General features: G+C 39.9%; 1 protein-coding gene across 20 annotated transcripts in view; it reads left to right on the forward strand.

The window, feature by feature from the left end:
* PCDH15 (protocadherin related 15) overlaps positions 1-21,714 on the forward strand; it is an 811,115-nt gene that overhangs the window by 103,317 nt on the left and 686,084 nt on the right. Inside the window, exon 1 of one of the 20 annotated variants that reach the window (XM_063340183.1) lies at positions 17,116-17,131. The exons of the other annotated variants lie outside the window; for them this stretch is intronic. The gene's annotated coding sequence lies outside the window, so the exon portion shown is untranslated. Of the gene's footprint in view, positions 1-17,115; positions 17,132-21,714 lie in introns of those variants that run through there. 20 annotated transcript variants of the gene reach the window in all.

Here is a 21,714-nt window from a genome sequence, read left to right on the forward strand (position 1 = left end):
TTTATTCTGGTGCTAGGTCTTGAATTTTGGCAGCAAAAATCCGGTATCCCAGCGATGCGGTGGCTAGCCTTACCTTGAAGTAAAAATTTTACTTTGAATTAATTAGAAGAGGAGAATAAGACAAATAATTTCTTTCAGTCTTTAAAATGTATTTTGAGCCTTGTCAGCTTGCTGTTAGCTCAGAACCTCAGTCTGGCAGTTGCACAACAAATGGTGTTGGATCTCATGGCCTGGTTCCTTAGGCTAGCTTTCGAAATGGCAAGCTAACTCCCTTGGAATTTCAAAATAAGGACAGGATGCTCGCATTCTAGAAGTACTGGAGTACCCAAGGTTTTGTATTAGCCTCATATGTTGGTTTTTTTTTTCCTGTATCAAGTTACGAAGTGAAACATTTTTGCTGAGAGAGATGAGTTAAGTGAAAGTGCTTTGTGAATTCTCCTTCAAACAGGCTATCGAAGCTTAAAAAAAAAAAAAATTTACTCTGTTTGGAGGTAGATACTAGTACTTTATTTGAGAAGGAGTATTTTTTTAAAAAAATCTTCCTGGGCTAGAGGTTGTTAATGTTGTTCTCCATTATAAAATTCAAACTATTTTCCTGAGATGTTACTTAGTATATGATAGTCTTGTTCATGTCATTCAGCTAAGCTGCTCCTGCAGCTACTTAGGGATGGATTTTAGGGTTTCATGAATATAACAGCATTAATACCTGACAACGAGTAAAGCTGGAAGATTTGCTGAGAAAAACAGTTGAAACGTTAAATCTTTTTCCACCAAATGGGTACTCCTCTCCCCTTCCATCATATGCCAGTGCCACTGTCTACCTCCCACAGCCATCCAGTAATTTTCCCCATTTTTGCTCTCTGCGAAGGTTTGAGTAGAAACTGGTGGGTTTTTCTGTGGGTCAGCTCCAGGCGCGTATAAACTCAGACTTTGTCATCTCACCATCCCACCCCCTTTCCGGGTTATCTTAGGAGTGCATTGCATGGCACAAACCTGAGTGCAGATCCTGATGTAGTCCGATGGCCACTTGATCCTACCTTTTATTTTTACCATCTTCTAATAAGCTGCTTGGAGAGACAGGCAGGGGCCTTCCCTCGTAGCTTACGGCAGCACAGCTTTTGTAGGAGTCTTGCTGGAAGACAGTGTTGAAACCTGTAGAATTAGACTCTCTCAACCACCACTCCCTCCCTTTTCAGGAAACTCCAGGAGATCTGAGAGGTTCATCTTCACCTGATAAAAGCTGCGTTGACTCTTCCCCATATGCTGTAGTTATTCATCTCCCCACTGTTTCTGCTCTTTGCAGCAGTTTCTGCCAGTTTGCCGAACCCCGGGTTAGACCTGCTTTCCCACGCACTCTGTTCATGCACTGGCCTCTTGTTATCACCTTCCCATGGGTACATCCAGAGGCTAGGTTGAAGCAAGTGGTTTAACTCCTGGTTCATAATCCGGCTCTTCTGTCTCCAGGTTCTTTAACAATTCCTGGGTGAATGGCATCTGGCCCTGCTCGTTTGTTACTCGTGTTGTCTGTTTGCTGCATAAGATTTTATTTGTAGTGAATTTTTTTGGAGACCAGTTCTCACATCTGCTCCCCCTCCCTAACCCTAGAGGGATTCCGATATTGGCAATCTTTTCAAACCCTAGGTAGGTTTATCTATTATTTTATTTGGAAAAGCTGTCAAAGACATTTAAGAGTATAAGTAAAGTAAGAATAACATAATGGATCGCTCCAGTGTTACTTGACTGACTAATTTTGAGTTTATAACTCTTTTGAAATACTTTGAATTACCTGTTTTTTAAAAGAAAAATATAGTGGCTCCAAACATTGCGTGTTTTGAAGGTGTACAAATTTAGAAATTTCGATATGATAATTAGACATCTGCATCCCTTTTTCAGTGCTGAAAAAAAACCCTAGATAAGCTATTGGCAAGTAGTAAAATTGAATTCAGGAGGAAACAGCGTGTTGAATATTTGTAGAAAGAGGTTTTCAGCATTGATTAGGTTTACTGGTAGATATTGGTCTAGATGAAAATTTTGGGTCTCAGGAGGACTTGTAATGGCTAACCTTGATAGTCAAGCTGATAATATAAGGTCTGTGTAGCAGTGACATTTATGCTTGAGTAGTACAGTAAGCTGCTACACCAGTTTCTTTGCATTTTTATGTGTTTGACATTGACTTAAAGGAGTACATGGCAAGAAAATAAATTATTTAAACACAGAGATGTTATCTGCAATCTGATCCTTTTGCTTTTTATGCTATCACAGCAATGCATAAATGCAGAGGTGTCTTTCACAATCTTTTCCTACCATATGCTTTATTTAGTAGTTTGAAAATTTTTTTCATTGCGCATAATTGAGGAATCAGAGAACTGTGAGTTTGATGAAAATAATAGTTTGAACATGTTGGTCATTGCTGAGGAACTTGCTGTGAGAAAATTGTTTTTTTTTTAATGTTGATGCAATGTGTTGTTACGAAAACGTGCTTACCAGCACTTCTTGAACTGAAGAGTAAAGTCTGTTCAGTTTCCTAGTCTTTCTCTTTTTTTTTTTTTTAAACAAACAAAATAGAAAAGTACACTCCTTTACAAGAGAACGTTCCTACTAAGGAAGGGAAACATAGTCTGTGAATCTCTACTCGAAAATAAATCACTTCCTTTTCTCAGTTTAGCTTAGAATTGCAGTCCGCAGGCACAGCAACATTTTTGATGGGTAAATTCCAGCTGCAGCCCTGTAATGTAAAACAGCTACGAACCGTATATTTTCTCCCCACCCTCATTTGTTACCTGTGTTAGTAATCTTTACAGAGTATTTTTGGTTATATGTGTATTGCTAGTGACCTTTAAAGAAACTATGAATTAAAAAGGAGTAAGAAGGTGTTGTGACAGCTAAGGCCTTGTCATAAGTTAAAAAGGGAAACTACCAAAGAATAGAATCCAAACCTTAGTATGAATATTTTTGTCAAGAGACCACAGAATGCTTCCTTATTAACTTAAAATAAGAGAATAAACCAGAAAGAGCAGGTTGTAACCATGCATTTGAATGAAAACGCTATCTTGCCAGACGTTGGTACCATAACTGAAATTGGGAGTAAGTTCTATGCATCCCTGGAGTCCTAAAATGTGCCAGCAGAAAGGAAACAACCCCTTAAATTAAAAGAAAATAGGAGGGTTTTTCTCCACTGTAATAGTAAAGGACGTCCTCAGTCTGTGTGCTTTGTAATTTATTTCAAATTGAGTGGAGGTGGGAGGAATCCAGGAGGTAATGTTTGTTAGGTCCAGGATGCAGTACATGTCAAGAAAGTAGTTTTATGGGCTTGTACCTAAAAGCTTTTACTGAAGCCAGGTGAGAGCAAATGAATCTCTGGAGCTCTGTTCTGGTCCAAAATCCTGTCTCTCAAAGGTTAGCGACAGCTATTAGGGAAGGGCAGGAGATACTCAGGGCTGAATTTTTGTCAGCTTGTGCAGAGAGAAGACCTAAAATGAATCTTTGAAGTTATTGAGAAGGAGGTGCGGAAAGGATGGAGCCTGCAAACGTTTTTGTAGTAGGAGTGAGGACTTGGTCTTGTTTGAAAGAAGTATTGGAATAGTGACCGCTCTTGACTTCAGGAAATGCAACCTTTTTTGTTGAAATCCGGACAGTAAGTTTGCTGAGGTGTCTGTGCACTCCTCTCTGGGTATTGCACCCTGTTTAACTGCTCAGGGGGAGTGATTGGAATGTTGTTTGAGTGAATGTGTGTGTGTAGTGTGTGCTTTGGTGGTAGGGTTCCTCACACCATTCTTCATGAGAAGAAAAGAAGGGGTTTCCTGGCAGAAGGCCCATAGAGGGAAGGCGCTGGTCGGTCTTTTCCTTGTTGCCTCTGTTATAGCCATCTCAGAACTCTCACAAAATTAACTTTTTTTTTTTTTCTCCTCAAGTTCACTACTGATTTGGAAAGTTTCCTCCATATTCTTGCAGTGCAGATTATTTTTCTCTCCCTTTTGGTGTCCAGACCCTTCCCCATGGGCCTTTTCAGGCCCAGAACTGCCTGTAAGTGGTGTTTGTGTTCCTCCTGTGAAGGCTCACTGCGGAACAGCCTGGGGCAGGCCTGGAGGCCCAAGCGCTTCCCCTCCTGTTTAATCAAATCTTGGACAAGCCGTGGAGGGGAGCTGGAGCTCTGCTGTTATTTCTGGAGGGATGCCATGAGGGAGCCATGATCTGAGTGCCCCAGGTTGTTATGTAGACAGCTTAATACATTTAGATATAAAAATGGTATGTAGGGAAAGTATCTTGCACAAAATCATACCTATACTTAGCATAGTATTTATATCTTTCTTGTTTCTATTTTAAAAAGTCTGAGTGGTAATGTAGAGGAGAAAAATACTGTACTCTAGAAAATTAAAAAGTTCGCAGAGCCAAAGAAAAGCCACATTCTTTAAGCGGGAGGATGAGCGCTAGCATAGATCTGATGGCAAGTTGTCCCGAAGAACAGTCTTGGAATAGGTTTTTGAAAACTGAACTCAAAAGATAATTATGAGCCAAAAAGTACCAAATTTTTCAGATACTGTTTGCTGTCTGAAGGGCTTAAACTACTCCTAAAACTTAGTTTCTGATCAGATTAGTAAAGCTGCTGTCCAATTCCTCCAGACAAAAATCTGATGTCCTACTTCGCACTTTTTTGTATTGGATCTCAAGCTCCAAGACCAGTATTAGAGATGGTTTTCTAGATTGTGGAAAAGATTTTTAATTATTTTTTTTCTGTCCACTATGCTATGTTTGCTGTTTAACCTGACTTATAAATAAGGGTTTTTCTGAGGAAGAGGTAGGTGATCACAGCCTGAGAGCCCCACACTACCCAGAATTGGTATGTATCCCTCAGTAATATGTAAGTAAGTACTTGCATTGCTCCAGAGTTTGTTTCTACTCATAGTCATGAACCCTGATAATTGCAGGTTGGCAAAGGAACGTGCAAGGTGAGCCATCTGCCTGCCCTGGGCTGCATCTGCCGCGTGGCGTTAGAAGGGAGGGCAGCAGCCAGGACGCTGGTGAGCTGCGTTTCGGAGTTGCTGCGGTGGTACTGTTAGCCGCTAGGGCAAATGAAGGAGGTCTCCTTGGTAAAGGAGAGCAAGACAGTTTGGTTCTGTGTAATAAAATAGAGGTGAGGCGGCGTAGAGGACTAGCTGGTATTTTAGTCTCAGGAGAGACGGGGAAGTTCTTGGCACGCTAGTGTTTCTTTAATTAGCCTAAAAGGCTGTTTGGCAGCTCACTGATTTGAATGAATGTATACGCTTTGGAGAATTGTAACTTAAGCTGATGAAGCACTTGGACGTATTTTTTTTCAAAATAAATCTTAGTTTGTAGTTTTCTAAATCTGCCTTTGTTTTGGAAGAATATGTATTATTGTCTGGACTTTAGCAATGTAGCATATTAAAGGGATACACAAGAAGGGTCCAGAGTGTTTAAAATTTTACTCTGGAAAAGGTTGTAAAACCTGATTAAATGCTCATGATCAGCTCTGCTGTAGAAACCAAACACAGACTCTTTCCCTCCTGGTGATTCTTACAGATCCCTTTGCTGGATTTCCCTGGTCTTGCTGGCATTTTGATACTGTCTTCTAGCCCTCTAAAACACTTGAGATGAATTTTGGCTACCGTGAACGATGGTCTCTTGTTCATTTTGAATGATGGTCTCTGTTCTTCAGTCAGCATTAGGCTTAACACCTACATAAACTTAGACTGCACCTTCTGTGATTTTTAGCATCCCAGCAATTGCTCCCTTTTTCCTGGATGAAAAAATAGGTGTCCTGCTCTTTGTTAATAATAAATACGTTAATAAGACATTCATATGTAGACAGATACTATTGATCATTTATTGTTTCCGTGGAATGTTTTTTTAAGTATGTTTCAGAACCTGTTTGCTAAACTGATGCCTTGTCTATCAGAACCAAACTGCTGGAACTATGTTTGGTCTCTTTTGCAAGTCATTTTTCCATCTGTTTTGCTTATTACCTGCTCTTGAAGAGGGCTGGTGGGCTTTCCTCTGTCTTTCAAGACAGAGATGTTTAAAGCTGCTGCTGCTTATTATTATTATTTTTGAGTAGACAGTATGAGTCACAGTGGTAGCCCCTATGGACCTTCTGTATAAATTGTGGTCCTTTTTTATATGAAGCATTGCACAAACCAATAAGACTGTAGTATAAACGCTCCTGGAAACTCAGCAGGTTTTATTGGTTTATTTTGTTGGTTTGGTTTTTTGTTTTTTTTTTTTTTTTAAAAAAAAACCAAAACATGGTATGTGTACATACATAGTGAGGCATGAAGAAGGGGGAAAACAGAATAACCACAAAAAGCATTATTAAATTTTATGCTATTTCTCCTGACGTCTATGGGAAAAGATCCATAATTAAGAGATTCAGATTTTTTTTTCCTTTTCTTTTTTTCTTTTCCTTCATTCTGAATGTTTTGAGGATTTTTTTGTTGGGTGGGGAAGGGAGAAATTTGACTCAATTAAAAGAAAGCGAGCCATTATTAGCTTTAGGATTTAATAATACTTTTCTGTCTGTTTGTTCTCTAATTTCCAATACTTCATTTCTTTTCACCCTCTGCACTCTTTCACTTCTTTTCACCCTCTGCAGCAGGGGGCTGCTCAGGGTAAGGCAAGTTGATGACTTTCTTTAAGGTAAAAGCTCCTCTGACTGCCAGCAGTCTATGGCTACTTCTGTATAGCCCAGTATTTCCCAGCTATGATTTGGCATCTTTGACTAACAAGCTTTGTATTTGTGTAAATAAATACATATCTGTGTTAAATCTACTCTGCATGTAGTCCGTACATGAGGGAATCAGTACCTTTTCTGAGAAGACTCATTTCTGGATTCTCTTGACACTCTTTTTCTGGCTTCAGCATGTTGGGAAGCTGTAGCCGACTGAAGGCGAGCCATCGGTTCCTGCGGTAGCAAAAAAATACTTTTTCCTTTTGCAAGAGGAGTTTGTCTTCCATTTGAGAGCTGAAAAGGGAGATAATCTGTTTTTGGTGGAGAAGGAAAGTCTGACTGCTGCTCATTGTTGCTGTACTGATGTGCTTAGCTTTATACTGAGTTGTGCAAATGTTTTACCTTGCAGTTTTCTCTTGAATCCTCAGTTCCATGCCATAGGTAATTTGACATGAAAATTTGGACAATAAAACTTCAGAAGAAATCTTCAGTTGAGCATTAAGGTAATTGCTGAGGCATAAAAATCTGATTTGATTTTGTCAAACTTCTGATGCTTTTTTTTTTTAAATAGAATTGATGTAACTTGACAGTTAATAATGTAGGTTCATTGGAATCTGAACCCAGAAAAAGGTAATTTTTTTTAGACTGGCAGAACACAACATTCAAATACATTCTTTAAGATGTATAGACTCAATTTCAAATAAGTATATGGTATATGTCTCACGCTTCAACAGGACTTATGCTCACTCGCTTCATAACAAAACTGATGTAATGAGATGGTTTCTGTCCGGTTTCTTTTCCCTGTAGTCTTTCTGTTTTTCTTCCCTCATGCGTTCCTACTTTAGTTTATCTGTGGCAATAAGGCTTATGTGATCATCCAGGCTCTTGTGTGTGCTTATCTCGTTTCATTTCTCTCCCTCGCACTAACAGGTTTTGAATATCTTGAACATTTCTAACCAGAATTGACAGAAAGGTAGAAATTTCAGAAATTGATATACTGAGTTTTATGAGAAAAGGCATCTGGGTAAAAAGTGATGTTATTAGAGTCCCAGGTGATTTTAACGTTCAATCCTTTACTCTTTTCACTCTTACACATGCAGCTGGTTTAGTGTCACGTAATTCATTGTCAAATCTTGTGCTAAATGCTCTATGAAAAATATATTTCTCGGTGTGAATCTTATTTTGGCAAGTCCTGAAACCCTGCACTGTTAGGGTGATGATAAGTTTCTGATGTCTACCAGCAATAGCAAAATCTTAATTTATTAGGCTGCACCTTCCAGGTTCTGTCGGGTTGCAGGCACAAGTTTAATGTGCTTTTTTTTTCAGTATGATCTGTTTAGAAAAGGGAAATCTGCCCCCCTTTGCAGAAAGCAGAGTAACAGGCCAGAGGTACAGTGGGGTAAATACAGAAATGCTTGAGCTTCTGGAGAGAGGACCGTTCCTGGTCAGCTCTTTGAAAGGTGTTCTCGTGTTCTGTAGTTGTCCTCATCTTAAAAACAATCATCCTTTCATCTTTTTGTCTTCTCATGAATTATTTCCACTTGACGATGTCCTTAAGGCTTCAGAAAGGGTGGGAAAAGATTAATCTTTGTCTCATCCTTTCTTTTTAAGACGATTTGCATGTGTATAGAATTGCTTTCTCAGTCTGTTCTGGATACAGCTACATACTCTCCCTGAACAGTCGATGGGGGGAAAGACGAGTCCTTACCTCAAGTGCTGCGGTGCCTAATAGCGTGGCTCACAGAGAGAGGAAATCTCCCATTTTTGAATGGTTCCGGATCTCCTAACGTGTGACCCGTGGACAGAAGGAAGCCTGCAGGGTCAGGTTAACGGAGCAATTTCTGCAGTTGGAGGTACCTGACTGGGAATCGGTTTGGTGACCTCAAGGTTGATGCTCTTTCTTCAGTAAACATTTGAGAGGGAGGGGAAAAAGGGTCCTGCAGTACCGCTGCATCAGAACAACTGATCCGAACTGATGGCTTCCATCCCCGTAGTCTCTGCTTGCTAAGTTGCTAGTTACCTTTGCTCATAAATACAAACATGGAAATAAAATATTTATGCTGTCTTTTTCCTCTGCCTGTGGATCTCGAGCTTGACTTAGTACTGGATTACAGATCTCTCTCTCCCTCCCTTAATTTGGCACTGCAAGAACTGTTCTTCACTGGGGAAGAAACAGGCTCAAAATGTGCGGCTGGTCTTATGGGTCCCAAAGGCGATGTTAACAAGTGTAATTTATTCTTTTGGCCAGTGTAAGTTCTGTATTTTGATTGCTGTGTTAAACCAAGGAGGCTCATATAAATGTTTCTATAGGACATCAAGTTAATTCCAACTTCACAGTTCATAAATGCGCAGCCATGGAAGTCTTTACTGCCTCTGTAGCTGTACCCGCAGTAATCGCCTCCAGGAGCTAATGTTATGCTTCTTCCTAACGGCTTGCCCGTGTCCCAGGCAGTGGGATTTTTTTGATTGCAATGAGGGAGATGGGCTTTTAATCTCCACCATTATCTAAACAGGCATTCCCGGAGCACGTTTGGGAAGGATCCTGTCTTGTAAAAGCATCGCGGCTCTTCAAGCATTGGCGGTTTCAATGGTAATAAAGTATATCCCTGATTTTTATGATCTGTTAAACATCTGTTAGTCCACAAAATTTTGATTGCTGGTTATACGGTTTTAGCCATTTTTGTTGGCAAAAAGTCTTTTTCGCACCTTTGCACAGGGGAATTAATACTACACAATTTTCATCATTAGGTGTCTGTTTTTATTGGATGATTGTGCTTTTTATGCTGAATGCATGCTGCTGAAAATTTCCATTTACTGAATCTGTGGATGTTGCAACAAAGATAGGAAAAATTGTTCTAGCATATCTGAAAAAATGAAGTTATTTTCTTATAATGATAAGTGACAAAAAAAAAAAAATCGTGTCAGATCATTTTTACAGGAATTTTCAGCCAGAAAGAATTTCAGAGAGCAGCATGTAGTGAATGACAAGTTTGCTTCTGGAGTAGCCTTTAACTCTCTTTGAGGAATCACTTAGGGCACTTAAAGTCATACTTTTCTATAGTAAATAATACATTTTATTTTCTGAATTCAACAATGGGGGTAGTTTTGCAGCAAATTTAGATGGGGTTGCTCTGTGCACTTTTATTGCTTGCTCTCAGTCTCGCTAACGTCGAAAGCCTGTGGTGTCTTTTTGATGTGTGGTGGGGGTTTTCTTGTTGCTGTTTTGGTTTGGGTGGTTTTGGTTGGTTGGCTGGCTTGTTTTTGTTTTAAATGTCCATAGCCTGCCTTCTGTCTGGTTAGCTTTCCTTAGCTCTCCTTGTTGGAGAGCCATGATTAGGTGACATCTCCAATGGCTTATCTGTTGTCTTATCTATGCCGGGTTCTCATTGACTTGCATGTAGAGTTCCACTGTGGACAAACCCAGTGCTAAAATTCTCAGCACTTCTTCTCTTCAGTGACTTGCTGGTCAATGAAAGCAAACAGCAGATTTCTTTTTCTTCTGTTGTTACTATCTGGTATCCTGTGGCATTGTGTATCACAGCCTGTTGTTTCATGCCAGTGGAGTCCTTGAAAATTCCTTTTAGTCTGTTTGCAGAAAGAGAGGTAAGTTCAATATTTTCATGCTGTGTGCAGTATTTCAGATTTTTCAGCAATGTCTGTAGTTCCTGCCCAAGAGAAATTTTCCCCACAGGCTACAATGAGTAACTGTCAGCATTGCTTGCTATTAATACTGGCATGCAAAAACTAATCTTGGAGCTGCCGCAATTTAGTCACAGTTTTGTGTGCGGAAACCAGATCATTGAGACCTGACACAGTTTGAGGTGGTTCTTCAAGTGCTGTCTGTGCCTTCAGAAGTGAAGTAGGCTGTCTTAAACCTATGTGTCTTTCAGATGACAGGAAAAGCTCTCTTTCATCGGTCTGGTGGGGGATAAACGTTATGTGAAACCCAACGGTGTGTCCAGGAAGTTTATTCTGAAATTTGGGACTCAATCCAGATGTAGCGGTACCTGTGAATAGTTTACCAAATAAATGTTATAACTGGAGTAAGGGAGGTACTGTGGTATTAACATAACTTAAAATAACCTTCAATGGTAGTTGTTAGGTTTCCAATAAAAAAATTCTGTGGCAAGGATGTTACCTTCTCCACTGAAAGAAAGAAGATGCATAACAGCAAAGAAAGAAAAGGAGTACCAGATAGGTGGTTTCAAACTTTGCAGTTCTTTAGGTTTATTTTGCTGTATTTGATCAATTGGCATGTCAAATGCAAGCACCTTTCTTCCAAAGGGACTTCTTTCTGCTGCAGTATTTGCCAGTGCCACTTATCAGAGTCAAAATACGCAGACTGGTGTGAGGTCAAGTTACAGTATTTGAAAGGTTCTTTCTGTGATGACACAGAGGGGGAACACTCAGGAGGGACGAGGTGTCTCTGCCTGGGGTTGGCTGGCAGTGCGGCAGGGGGAAGTGAAAGCAGGGTATGGGTTAGAAGGCCCCTTGGTGGGAAGTTGTCCAGTGCCGTTCACTCCCATAGTTGGCCTGAGACCCTTGATCTATCCAGTAACTGGCCCTGGATCCCAGTCTCCCCAGTTGCTCCCACATGCTGGGGACCCCTCCAGTGCCTGGCCTGAGGAGCTTGGTCAGCCCAGTGGCTGCCCCTTGGGTCTAGTTGCCTCCAGTTACCTGATTTTTCAAACAAAATAAAGTGATTGCTGGTTTGCACACAGGCATAGCTGTAGAGGGCCTGAACTGCACAAAGTGAGGTAGGTGGGGTTTTGTTTATTTTGGTTTTGTGGGGTGTTTTTGTTTTTTTTTTTAAAGATGTGTTAGATGTATCTCTGATCTTGTAATTTATACATTGCTTTTGACAGATCTTGGCTGGCATAGGCTGGATAAGGCGGCCAGAAAGGAAGAATGTAGTGATACAGCCTTCATTCTGTCCAAACCTGGGGTAAAGCACAGAACAGGTCCTCAACTACTGTTTTACACTAGCTGTGAAACCTGTTCATCACTTCTGAAAAGTAATATTAATTAGGAAAGAATTACTGTGTTTTGGGTATGTAGCAGTGAGCTGTAGGTGTGCAGGACTGTAGCTAAGAACAAACCTTTTCAGCAGCAGATACTGTAAGTTACATGCTCTTTGCTCCTATTTGTAGAAGTATAAGGAAGTGTGCTTTTAGTCTTCTGTTCCTCGGTGTTAATTCTGTTTCTTAGTTTTGGTTAAATATTTTTATCACGTTTTCATTTTTGTCAGTAATCTCGAACCTATTTTGATTGCTAAGATGAGCATCATTCCTATCATTAAAGAAATAACCAGGACAGAGAGAGTATCGAACAGTTTCCTCCTTAATATGTATAAAGGTGGTGTATAAAGATCAGTGCTGTGACTGGGATCCACATTTGATCTGGCAAATAGACACATGCTGTTCAGCCGAGCAGAATTTGCTGCAGTATTATAAATACTTGTCCACTGTCAAATTCTGTTCTTTACATATTCTGTCCATCTTCTACGACTTTTCTTAGGGAAGGTAACTTAGAAAAATGTCACTTCAGAAACTTCACGGTGCTGTACCTAGCCACAGAAAATGGCAAGGGAATAATACAGCAGAGGAAAGGCTGTGGGGAGCTCACGTCTGTGTCTAGATGCCTGGTTGATGAGAGGCAGGGCCAAGCAGAAGGTAACAGCATGGGTGCTGTACAGCCTTTTCCTTTTTTCCCGAGGTGAAGGAAGAGAAATAACACTCTGTGTCACTGCAAGCAATAGAGTTTATGGAAAATTTGCCTTATTCCTGGCCAGAGCCTGCTTGGGGCAGGGGAGATTTTGGTCTTTTCAGTTACCGTTTGACAGGAAGAAGATACAGTGAGAAGGGGCAGCTCATATCTGGAGCTCTAAGGCCACCTGTCTGCTACCCACCCAGAGTGGACTCTGTCTGAATAAAATCTGCTTCTGCCCCTAGTTATACAAGAATTCATATTATGACTGGTCAACTGCAAACATAAAAAGCTTTGTGCTCTCTTTCTTGCCCCCCGGTATGATGCTTGTCACAGATGCTTGGCTGCTGTATCATCTGGGGCTGCATGGACTTGATCTAAGAATAGCCTTATCCTGGAGCTGAAATGTGTCAGTCTGTTGTACCTGTTATTCCTATCTGTTAGTGCTTCTTGTTCTGACTCCACTGTTCAAACCCCGATGAATTACTCATGCTGGTAGTGTTCTAACAAGAATAAATAGAGAAGAACATAAATAAGCAAAGAATCTAATTACCACCTAATTCACAGGAAGGCTGTGTTTCAGACTATGAAAATTGCCCTCGGCAAAGGGTAACCACGATTATTTCACATATTTCAGCAACGGCAAGAAACTCACTGTTAACTTCTAAAAAGTAGGCTGCCATGACAGAGGAGGAATAGTTGCTGCAATGTTTTTATCTTAGGCCTTGTAGCTGGTCACTGAGGACACATGATTTTCTGTGCCAGAGAGGCTTGACCCTGGGCTGATAGATGTGTGTCCTTCCTTCCTGGCTGTCTCAAGGGCCTTGCCCATCACTGCTTTAAAAACATGTGAAAGGGATAAGACAGTGCCTTTCTTAATGTCTGAAACAGTTCTGTCTGTCACCTGTGCTGTTGGTCTGTGCCAGAGGTACATCAGACGCTCCTTAGTCTCTCTGGAAGTAGTATCTTAGAAACAAAGTCAGGTTTTGGGCTTAAGCTGCATGTTTGGCGAGATGGACCTTGTTGGTTGGCAGAGTAACGCTTCTAAAGACCTGTCTCCTTTAATTCTCTGATGTTAAATGTGTCACTGGTGTGAAAAATCTCTACCGTGTGCCCCCCTAGCTGTGATGTGATTAGCAGTTTTTTCTCTCAAAGTTCACATGCTCAGCAATATTACTTGTCTTTTCCTGGAACCATTCTAGACTCCAGAGCAGGAAAAGATGGATGAAGCGGACACACAGGTTGTTTTTGTCTGTGAACTTGACAGAACCGAGCCAGTTTGCCAGTCCAGTTCTTTGCACTGATTTCTAGTCTGCCTGAAGATAAACGTCCCTTATTGTGAATACTTTCCAGGTAGATCTTGCAGGTGTTGCTCTACCAGGTGGTTTGTGAGCCTTTTCTTTCAAACGCTATGGTGTATTCCAGCAAAACCAAGTTTGCATCTATTTTCCGCTTCAGGAATACTCATATGAGACTTTCAGGGCCTACCCTGGGTAATTTCATGAGTGACTTTGTAGTTCTTCCTGATATCTAATAATATAAAGGGATATTTATTAACAATTTGGTGTCTCAACCACTACATTTTTAATGCCTTATGAAAGAATTGCATGCAGCTCATGCACGTGGCCTTGATGAACACAATACCTACTTGACCCTGGCTTGTGCTTTGCTGGATGCGTAATGATTTCAATGTGCTGAAGAAACAACCGACTGTAAATATTTGTTCCACTTCAGTGGGAAAAGTAAATACTCTGATCCCTTAAAGTTATTGCCCTGTACACCTTTTTGTTTTGTAAAACTTCTCTTTATTTATTTATTTATTTTTTAATGTTTTCCATTGCTCTCTGTACATTGATTCTCCTTGTACAGGTAGAATGCTCTGTTGCTGTTGTTCCAATAGTGATTCTCTTTTTCAATTTTTAATTTTTTTTTCTGTCAAGCGGATGGGAAAGATTAAAAGAGTGATTTTTGGAAAATTGCCGTCTTGATATGAAGTCTTAATTTTAATGCCACAGTGCATTTTTGGTAATAGTGGAAATGTGCCTTGAATAATACAGATGATCCTCTGCATTTTTCCTCAGGTTAGATGTGACGGTAGCTGCATAAGCACTGAAATGTGAAGTGCTCAGGCTCCCTTAGCCTCGAACAAAATAAAATCTTGGCATTGAAATTGAGCTTTAAAGTTCACCATAGCTGTGAGGCTGCTTTCTTGTATTCTTTCTTGCCATTTTAGTTCAAATTTTCTTAGAAATTTGAACAGGAATAATGAGTTTTTACAACTCTATTAAAATTGGATTACGAATATAAATATCTGGATTACGAAGACTATGTATGCATTTCTGCAGTATAAGTGGAGTTTCTCACAAGTGCCATAATTGGGCTCTCTCTGAGATGGTGGTTCTTATTCTTCAATATAAATGTTATTAAACCATTAAACAAAACAATTTCCTTACTTCAGCTTTTGTTTCTGGCTGCTCTTTTCTTTTGATCACCTTCTGAAGCCTCTCTTCTATTTGCTGCTTCCTTGGGTTTGTAAAGGGAATATTTCTCCAGCTCTCAGCTGCTTTCTGCAAGATTAGCTGCTTCAACACTCTTCCTTGCAAAGAGCAAGAAACGTAATAATCTTTTAATAGACTGATACATTTGTATAAAAAGGCTAAAGGCTGCAGCCACTTAAATTTGTCTGTATTTTCTCTAGTGGTCTTAGACTAAAGAGCAGACTTACCTGGATACGTATAATAATAATATTAAATACAGGGCATTATCAGCCTGGACTCAGAAGTGGTGGTATTTCCATGTGAAGTAGTGGTAAGATCATTCCTAGGCTGGAGAACCTGCTTTGGGTGTCAACATTGTAAAAGGATAATAGAGTCGGTGCAGGAAGAGCCGAGGAAGCTTGATTTGCAGCAAGAGAAAAATGAATTGTCCGTTTAGTTCAAAGAAGAAAAGACGTGGAGTATTTTAATGCACCTTCTGTCTGCATAAATACTTACAGATTATGCAATACTTAAGGACTCTTCAGTCTGCTAGATGAATGCCGAAGAAGCCCTGCTAAACGGGGTCTACAGCTACAGAAACTCAGATTGCAAATAAAGGCTGATTTTTTTTTTTTTAACAGTTATGCTTGAATAATCGCTGACAGAGGTTACCAAAGGATGTGCTGCTTTCTCCACCAATGGAAATCTTAAGAAATTAAGACATTCGCTGCCTCCCTCTTTCCCTCTCCCAGTGGAAAATAGGAAGAGAATGTGTTCCCTGTGCTATTGAGAAGTTAATCCAGGATGGTCATGATGAGAACTTCTGCTTTAACCATGCATACAGGTATCTCTACAAGAGATACGGAGAAAAGAAATAAATTTGATCCATTTGTCATTAGTTGGAGCAGTAGAAATTTCGCAGCATACTTCGTCTTCGTTATTATGATTCTCTGTAAACTGAATGTGTAGATCTTGCTTGGTTCCTTTCTACCAAGTAGTTAAGGTGTTAATTTTTATGTAGTTTGAACAACAATAGAAAATAATATTAGCATGTTAAAGTACTTGTGATAAAGAAATACCAAGTAGAAAGGTTCTGTTTGTATGAGATGAAACGTGCTTCCTCACTGGCATAATGAACACAGATGGACAGTAATCCGACCGTACTATATATGTGCCTTTATTTATGTGAAGTGACCAGATGACAATTAATCTAGTATGTACTCAGCAAGGAATCTTCCTGATACGTCATTCTACAAAGGTAAAATTCTTTTTCATTTCTTGCAACCCGAGTCACGGGGATCATTGAGGCCCTTTCTCTTCCCTCAGTATTGCTTAGCTCCAGAGCGTAAGGTGCAGTGTGTTGTTTGCACCAAAGTACTCCCTTTTTTGGAATAATTCGTGCATAGAGTTTGAGTTAGCTCAAGCAGCAGTCAGAAGTTGGAGTTTTACTGCCTACTTGCACATACGATTGCAGGCCTGTGGCCAAACAGCAATTATGTGAGCCCCTTCTTAACTTTCTTTTTTTCCTTCCGCTGGATGTTGTGTCGTCTTGACCCAAAGTTTTTGTCTTTTTTTTTTTCCCCCCCCTCCTTTTTCTGTTATTATGCACTGTTTTCAAGTTTTTGTTACAGTGGCTGGTGGCAGTGGTATTTTAGTGGCTTTTGGAAGTATAAGATTGATTTGACATCCTTGTTTAAGGATAAGAAAATTCAGATTCCTTTTCTTTTGACATATCTCATGTGCTCATTGCAGGGATTTGAACTAGATGGACCTATAAAGGACCCTTCCAACCCAAACCATTCTATCATCTCACGTGAATGTCGGAGATACTGGTTAGGGTACATCTGGGCTTGGAGAATTTGCACAAATTAGTGTTTCAAGCAAAGATGGCATATTTTAGTGTACCATGGTAGGTAAGCCAATTAAATTGTTCCTGGCCAATAAACCATAAAGCTGCTCAGAACATGAAGGAGTGTTTGTAGAATAGGCATATGAATAGAAAACGTGTATGTGTGAGTGTCGGCAACATAGTTAAAAAGCCTGTTCCAAAAAAATACCATAACTGCTAAAAGATCTTAATTAGAGTACACTGTATTTCAATTGCCATTTTTATTTTAGCTTTCATCGTCCCGCACTTCATGGTGGTGGTTCATCTCTGTTAGCCTGAATAACTTCACATGGCATGGTCATTCCGGGATACATTGAACAGCCTCCTTTTTGACACTGCGAGAAGTGACTCCTTTTCTCTCCTCTCTCTCAGTGACAGGTGAGAAATGGGCTTTTTAACACGTGGGATGAATGGACTAAGAACTTCAGAGAACTGATCTGGAAAACTGAGGAAAAATTTATCATATGCATACTTGGTGTAGTAACATGTTGGCCAGGCAAATGAGAGAGAAGCGTTCCTTTCAGTGAAGTGAATGCATGCTTTGAGGGGAACGCTTGCACTAATAATGAATTTATGATAGGCATATGCCTAGATATGAATTGGGTGGGTTTTGTAGTAATTTCCCCTCCATCAAAGGCATTTCAACCAAGACGTCAAAAGGAGAAGTACGAGGGAAAGAAATGGTACAATTAGCAGTTAATTTAAAGTAACTAAAGTGTATTAGACCCAGTCAAATGAACTATTTTATTTTTGCTCCTTGTTGTTTGTAATGTCATAAGCATGAGTCATTTAAAAGCCAATCTGGCTCAGTACAGTGTGTGCTGTTTTATAGTGTTTTCTCCTTGCCAGCATGAGTGTTTCCTTGTTAATGTTTCACATCTGTTCTTTGTAATTTAGTGATTATGTGCAGGCCTCTGTGTCCTCCTTGTTTATTTTAAAAGGACAATGGGAAGCTTCATTTACGTGAGATTAAGTAGATGTCTGTGATTTATTGAAGTTTGGGCGTCTTGGACCGCTGCTTTGCTGGTCTGTGTAAATGGATATTTTTAGCAGAAGATGAAAATGTGGATGGTTGGAGAAAATCAGTAATCTACAGTTGCAATCAGCTGAATGTTTTAGAATCGAGTTGGCAAATGTATGCCAGAGATTTATATTGCTTTCTTATCAGTCATGCTCAGGCTCCTTGCAAGCATCTATGATGTGTTTTTGTTTTAGCAAGTATTCAGAGAACAAGTTTTCATTCGGTGGGTATCTATATTCACGCAGGCACAGGGTTTTCATGTCCAAACAAGAGTATTTTCTATTAAATAGAAGAGAAGTCCTAACTTATATATTGGTATTATTGACCACTCAGACATTCGTATGGAAAGTGGCAACATCATGTAAATCAGGTGAGATATTGCATATAATAATATGCAATATGAAACAGTAAATGACCAGAACGAACTCTGTTGAGATGTGAAAATAAATTATTTACCTATTTTGTAAAAGCTTTAATACTTTCTCTGACACTGAGGTGCTCAAATAAGCAAAAGGGCAAACATAATCAGATAACTTAATAATTAGGAACGGTTTGACTGGAGCACACAGTAAGCTTTCAGGTGTTGCAGAGGAAGGTTTCTTATTTATAGTCGAATAGAACCAAGAAAAATAAATCTGGTTGTGGAGGTGATACTTTGCAATTGAAATACTACACAAGACTGGAGTCCGACTCTGATCTCTGCCAAAGCTATCTTTGTAACCTTCAGCAAATTAATTAGACCTCTGGACTTGGCCAAGCTTAGAATTTAGATGCTGGGCTTTGAGAGCCAGGTATCCTGAAAGGGAGGAACCCACATCCCCAGATAATTTGTCTCTGTTTCACGTGTACTCAGGATTTATTCTTTTTCATGTACTTGTGCATTCACATGTTCATACCATCCTGTTGTCACTGACTTGGGCAAAGGTGTTCTGGTGCAGTGATCACTGATGTGAGCAGGGAATTAATCTGATTGCCAAAAAGGGTGAGGGGATGTGCCAGTCCACTGCATTTGGGTGAAGACTGGAGCAAGGCTGGGGGGTGTTTTGGGAGCAGAAATCGGGTATAGCTGTTACCAGAGATTAAAAAGCAGGTCTCAGGCTTGCAGGAGTCAGACAGCATCAGTCTGGAGCACTGCTGTGTCCGCAGAACACCTGAGTGGATCCTCCTGCCCTGGGTGGCGGTGAAAATCACCGGTGGAGTCACAAACCAGTTCTCCAGTTAATGCTCTGTTCAGGGGTTGGGACTGATCAAGGAAAACTGCAAAGCAGAGTGTGATCTTTACTATTTTTTTTTCCTCCTTCTTACATTCCCAGTGTTTATGTACTCACATTTCATATTGAATGCTGCAGTTGCCTCACAACCATTTTAAGCTCAAGATGGAGGGGTCTTCTCTCCTACTCTTGGATGCCACTTGAATTTTTTGTGCCTTTCCATCATTTTTATGGTTCTTCAGTTGAAAAACAGATACCTGTATTGCAGTATGAGTTTAGAGCAAGTGTGTAATAAAACTTCTCAGAAAACTCTTGCAGCCTACATGCGCTCAGGCAGTCAGGGAACCAGAGGTACAGTCCAAGGTCTTTCTCCCATGTACTTTTTAAGTCTCTTCTTAGACCCTTGTAAACTTTTTGATATCCACAGGATCTTGAAGCAAAGTTTCTTGAAGAAAACCCACTGCCTCTTGTTTGCTTTGAACGGTTGTCGGATGCCCCTCTAGCTCCGATCCTGAGCGAGACAGTGAGCAGCAGGTTAGGCTTTCACCCTTTCCATCTCACTCTGGGTTTGCTAGACCTCTGTTGTCCCTCTTCTGAGTCATCTCTTTCCTGACTGAAAGGCCTCGGCCTTTGTGCCCTTCCTTGAACCCTTTGTAAGTCTATTATACCCTTTTTGAGGTGTGGGAATCAGAATTAGGCACAAGAAGTATGCACTGTGTGTTCTATACAGAAACACTTTTTTTCCTGTTGTTTTCTATTCTTTCTCTAATTATTTCAGTTTTCATTTGACTGTCAAGGAATCGGAGCCAATATTGTTGTAGAACTAAGTTGCAGCCCCACATTATCATTCCTGCATGTTAATATTCAGCACAGTGTCCATCATTTTGTGTGTAAAGCCAGGATGTTTTTCCCCGGGTACATCACTCTACATTTATTCCTGTTGCATTCCATCTATCATTTTGATTGCTCGGTCACTGAAACATGGAAGGTCCATCTGCAGATCTTCACAGGTGGTCCTCATCTTTGCAGTCTTAAATACCTTGGTATCACCCACAGAATGTCACCTTCGTAGTAACTCTTTTCATAGATTAATTAGAAATATGTTGAACAGCACAGGTCCTCATTCGGCTGTCTGCAAGACGCCCCTGGTGAGCTGATTCCCCTGTGAAAACTTTTGACCATTTAATCCTACCTTCTGTTTCCTATCTTTGTAACCAATCATTTATCCATGCAAAGACTCTTATCTTTTCTCCAGTATTTTTTCATTTCCATAAATGGAGCCATTGTTGACTTTTGTGGAGGGACTCAGATGGAGAGTTGCTGTCTCCTAAGAATACAGTTCTTATAGTATTGATGTAAGATAACTTTTTATTTAGTGATTATGTCTTCCTTTAAAATACCCAGTATGCTAGGGACATAATAGCTTCTGGTTTATTCTATTTTTAAACTCTAATATGTCTTGATTTCATCATGTTTTTAGGTTTTATGATTACAATAAAAGGGTCTTGTAAAAATATTCTTATCTGTAATATACATTTCCATTTATAGAGGGGCCTTTGACATCCTCCACTGTTATGTACAGTAGTCTCATATGAAAGAGATTTAATTTTGTTTCTTGTCCAAGTTGTCACATTAGATATACGGTGCACATACCTCTTCCACTCATGATATTTAATTTTTTTATACGAAAACTGACATTTAGATACAAAGAATAAATTTACTTGGCTATTTCTCAGTATCCTCTGAGAGCTACATCAAGGATCACCTTTGAAGTACTGACATTTCCAGCAACAATAGCTGTATTGTAAGCCCACTGGATATGTTGACAAAATCAAATTTTCTTAGGAAAATATGTATAAAAATTATTTGTAATAAAAGCAGGGAGAGGGAGGGTTATTAACAAAGTACTGTCAATCCCACCCACTCAGAAGCTATATGAAGTCTGGCATTTCTCTGCTGAATTGATTTAGTCATAGTTAATGCTGGAGAAATGCCAGAAAATTATTTGAAATCTCTTTTTGAATCTGAAATGTGGAAGCACCGGCCAGAGGATTCCCTGAAGACAGTGAGCAGAAAAGCTGTCTGTGCAGCAGACGGATAAATCATCGTTCTTAGCACTGGTATATTTTTAGAGTCTCTCGACCTGGTGAATCAACTCAGCATAGGGTATATTAATTGCTGGTATGGTCAGAAGTACTGAGAAACTGTCGGTTTCTACCCATGATTAAGGGTGATTTCAATAATCTTATTTTGATTATTGCTGTCAGAAATGTAAAATCCAAGTTAAATATCATATCAGAGGTAAACTGTCTGTTTCTTTGCACCCAGTTGACTGTATGAAGCGTTCATTATCTGACTAAGCCCAAGTATTGTCAAAAATGCATATGATAAACCAGGTGCTTGGACTAATAGGAAGGTTTGCTTCTTTAAACAGCTTCCACCTGTGGTGTTACTCTGTATAAAATGTGTGGAAGTCGAAGAACTGTCAGATTAAAGACAACAGCCTTGTAAAGAGGTGTAACATCCTCAGTTTTCCCTGCTTGGCATCTGCGGAGCTTCTGCTCTGTTTGCCAGCCATTGCTGACTCAGCTGAGAAATGGGAGATCACCTAGTACGCATTCTTCCTTGGAATAACTATGGGAAGATACTTCTTAATCTTATTACCAATGCCAAAGTTTAAATTCAAGTAGAATACAGTAAAAATGGTGGAGTCCAACTTCTAGATTTCC

Source organism: Chroicocephalus ridibundus, chromosome 6 (genome assembly GCF_963924245.1).
Source record: "Chroicocephalus ridibundus chromosome 6, bChrRid1.1, whole genome shotgun sequence".
Taxonomy (NCBI): Eukaryota; Metazoa; Chordata; class Aves; order Charadriiformes; family Laridae; genus Chroicocephalus; species Chroicocephalus ridibundus.